The 4,337-nt window shown below is 36.6% G+C and overlaps 1 pseudogene; it reads right to left on the bottom strand.

Annotated features, from left to right (window-relative positions):
* Positions 1-1,411: 1,411 nt before the first annotated feature.
* Positions 1,412-3,328, bottom strand: LOC132524169 (asparagine synthetase domain-containing protein 1-like; annotated as a pseudogene).
* Positions 3,329-4,337: the final 1,009 nt, after the last annotated feature.

Below are 4,337 nucleotides of genomic sequence, written 5' to 3'. Positions count from 1 at the left end.
ATTTTGTGAGAGGAGTAAGATACTGGTTCAGTTTCATTCTTTTGCATGTGGCTGTTTAATTCTCCCAACACCATTATTGAAGAGACTATCCTTTCCCTATTTTATATTCTTGGCTCCTTTGTGGTAAAGTAATTGACCATATGTGCATGGGCTTATTTCTGGGCTCTCTATTCTGTTCCATTGGTCTATGTGTGTTTTTATGACAGTACTATACTGTTTTGATTACTATAGCTTTGTAGTATAGTTTGAAACCAGGAAGTGTGATGCCTCCAGCTTTTTCTTTCTTTCTCAAGATTGCCTTGGCTATTCCGTGCCTTTGTGGTTCCATACAAATTTTAGGATTGTGTATTCTATTTTTGTGAAAAATGCCATTGAAATTATGATAGAGATTACGTTGAATCTATCAATTGCTTTGGGTAGTAGAGACATTTTAACAATGTTAATTCTTCCAATTAATGAGCATGGAATATCTTTCCATTTATTTGTGTCTTCTTCAAATTCGTTCATCAATGTCTTACAGCTTTCAGTGTGTATGTATTTCACCTCCTTGGTTAAATTTATTTCTAGGTATTTTATTCTTTTGCAATTGTAAATGTGACTGTTTTGTTAATTTCTCTTTCTGATAGTTCATTATTAGTGTATAGAAATGCAACTAACTTTTGTATATTGATTTTATATCCTTCAAGTTTACTGAATTCATTTATTAGTTCTAACAGGTTTTTTTTTTTTTGGTGGAGTTTTTAGGGTTTTCTATATATAATATCATGTCACCTGCAAATAGATGCAAATGTCATGTTCCTTTTCAATTTGGATGGCTTTTTTTTTTCTTGACTATTGCTCTGGCTAGCACTTCCACTGTTGAATAAAAGTGGCAAGAGTTGGCATCTTTGTCTTGTTTCTGATCTTAGAAGCAAAGCTTTCTTTCTTTCTTTTCTTTCTTTCTTTCTTTCTTTCTTTCTTTCTTTCTTTCTTTCTTTCTTTCTTTCTTTCTTTCTTTCTTTTTTTAAACCATTGAGTACAGTGTTTGCTGTGGGCTTGTAATATATGGCCTTTATTGTGTTGAGGTACATTCCCTTTATACTCAGTTTATTGAGCATTTTTATCAGGGATGGATGTTAAATTTTGTCAAGTGCTTTTTCTGCATCTATTGAGATGATCATATGATTTTATCCTTCATTTTGTTAATGTGGTGTATCACACATTGATTGATTTGCAGGCATTGAACCATCATTACATGCCTGGAATAAATCATACTTGATCATGGTATAAATTTATGATAACAGTATACTTAATCATGTATTGTTGAATTTGGTTAGCTAATATTTGTTGAGGAGTTTTTGTTTGTTTTCAAAGAAGCAGAGTATTTTATTTTTTTAAAATCATCATTCAGTAAATGTTACACTATGAAATACTACATTTTAATCTCTTTTTCAATAGAAAGGTTTTCTAAAGAAATGACTTGGAGCTTTCCACATTTATCAGATGTCTTTTCATTATTCTTTTCCATTTTTGCAATTCTGGATCCAAATTGCATGACCCATTTTGGCAGAATAGCAGAGGTTGTAAGACCAAGTTCCACTGCTGCAAGATGCAAAATCAGTTTTTCACCAATTCTATGGGGTAAAGTCAAACTTGCCCTTTCCCAAACTGGTAGGGAATTTAGAAAGGACACAGTTTCATGCGGGAAAGGAAATCTTCCTTCTTTTCCATGATCACCAATAACTGTCATCACGACTAAGATTTCTAGAAGAAATTCAACCCAGTTCCATCGCAATTTCCTTATTCATTCCTCTGGCCCGTGTGTGTTGAAGCAGGCACGATGACGAGAATAACCTGCAAGCTGCTCATCTGCACCGATTCCAGTGAGAACTACCTTTGCACTGCTCTAATATGGTTTTGCTTCAGCCTGGGTCACTAACCAACTAACTCCTCCAGAAGCAAACCATACTGCACAGCCAATGCTATCATCCAACACTATATCCAAAGGCTGAATGAAGTGGGATATTCGAGTTCTTCTTAATCTTTGCAGTTCTTCTAGAGAAACATTAATTTCAACAAAATTCCACATCCGAAAAGGGTTGGCAGCTTGTAATTCCTTCAGTCCTCTTCTTCCTGTGATTCGATCTGGTATGTTGAATTGTTCACCAGGACTAGCAGCAACAACGACATTTTTAGAGGATTCTTCAGAGGGTATTTCACAATGATTTTCTGTTTTCTCCCTTTTTTGTTAAAACTAGCTGGTATGGTCTTTTCTTTAGTCATGAAAGCCACATTAAGAAGATTAATTGGTTCACCTAAGGGAATATGATGGTCAGCAAGGGCTGCAATAACCATGGACTCAATCCCCCCAGAAAATAGGATTGCAACATTTGCTTTTCTATTACTAGTTTTCAAAACTTTGTTTGGTGTCAGGTTTTCATTCCTAGGTAAACACAAGACACGTCTCTTGACTGCAATACTCAGGACATCAATGAACTGCTGAACTCCTTCCTTCATGTGTCCATCAATAAGAAAGACCTGAAGGGTCTCTCTTGTCGGTGGGACGCTGGAAATGCTACTGCAATGGATCTCAAATGCAGCTTGTGGCAACGTCATATTTAAAGGGACAACAGGTTCTTTAAGATACAGTTTGGCTTCATTTGCTACCACTGATATAAATGTTGACAAGTCTGCTGAAATTTGAGTCAGGCTATTAACACATTCTTTGATAGCATCCTCCCTAGAGTTATTTCCAAGGATACAAATTTAAAACAACTGATTTGGAAATGGAAGTATTCTTGAGATCAATTCTGAAAATTCCAGATACTGGAACTTCTTGCCACTGATTGGCCACTCCAGATGTTTGGGTGCCAACTGAAGAGAGACAGGAACTCTTGCCCAAATTACTAAAATGCCAAAGCAAGCTAAGATGACCAAAAAAATCCCTACCAAAGCATAAAGAATGACTAGATGCTTGATAATATATAAAAGACCAAAGACGTTGGACTTTTGAGAAGAGTGACAAAATATCAGATTCATTCTTACAAGAGGAAAGATAATTAAACATTATTTGAGTATCATTCTCTTCAGCTTCAACCTTTATTCCACTAAAGACTTCTCCATTCCACAGGAATACATTTCCTCTTTCATCTTCCACAGGCTGGGCGGTCAACACCCCTCTTAAGTGAAGGACATGACCAGAAAATAAACACTGGTAATTAACATTAGACTTTAACAACTGTTTACTACTATTGGATCCCCACCATTTAAGATTACACAGTAAATCCTCTTTCAAATCTTTGCTGAAATGCTCAACAGAAAAGCTTACTGCACAACAAATGCCACCCATTTCTATGCAAATTTAAGTTTACTATTTCTTGATTTGGTCTTCCCTGAGTTTACTATTTCTTGGTATTCTTTCCTCAGCTCATCCAATATATTTTTGCTTTCAGAAAGCATTTCTGTTCAATCTGCAAGAAAATATGTTGCTGTTCTGTTGCTGCCTTTTTTGTTCTGTAATCTTGCTGCTGAGGTCTTCCTTGTACAAAGCCAAGTTGTTGGTAGGGACCAGCTCCGCACTGTCCTTGGGTTGTACACCCTGGCTGGGCATCTCCACAGAGCATTAAATATGCAGTGTTGAGGATTTTTGCCTCCATGTTCATCAAGAATATTGGCCTGTAATTTCTTTTCTTGTTGTGTTCTTGTCTAGTTTTGATATCAGAGTAATGCTGGCCTTGTAAAATGAGTTTGGAAGTGTTCCCTCCTCTTCTATATTTTTTGGAAGAGTTTGAGATGGATTGTTATTAATTCTTCTTTAAATGTTTGGTAGAATTCACCAGTGAAGCCATCTGTTCCTGACTTTTGTTTGTTGGGAGATTTTTTTATTACTAATTCCACCTCCTTCCTAGTAACAGATCTACTCAGATTTTCTGTTTCTTCATGATTCAGTTTGGTAGGTTGTATGTTTCTAGAAATTTATACATTTCTTCTAAGTTGTCCAATTTTTTGGTGTATAATTGTTCATAGTAGTCTCTTATGATCCTTTGTATTTCTTTTTTTCTTTTTTTAAAGATTTAATTATTAATTTATTTTTGGCTGTGTCAGGTCTTAGTTGCGGCACACGGGATCTTTCTTGAGGCATGCGGGATCTTTCGTTGTGGCATGCGGGCTCTTTGTTGTGGTGTGCAGTCTTTTCTCTAGTTGTGGCATGCAGGTTTTCTCTTCTCTAGTTGTGGTGTGCAGGCTCCAGGGCGCATAGGCTCTGTAGTTGTGGTGCGTGAGTTCCAGAGCACGTGGGCTCTGTAGCTTGCAGCATGTGGGCTCTAGTTGAGGCACGCAAGCTCAGTAGTTGTGGCATG

Source organism: Lagenorhynchus albirostris, chromosome 8 (assembly GCF_949774975.1).
Source record: "Lagenorhynchus albirostris chromosome 8, mLagAlb1.1, whole genome shotgun sequence".
In the NCBI taxonomy this organism is placed as follows: Eukaryota; Metazoa; Chordata; class Mammalia; order Artiodactyla; family Delphinidae; genus Lagenorhynchus; species Lagenorhynchus albirostris.
The sequence above is the reverse complement of the archived record's forward strand: the minus strand, read 5'-3'. Positions and strand labels throughout refer to the sequence as shown.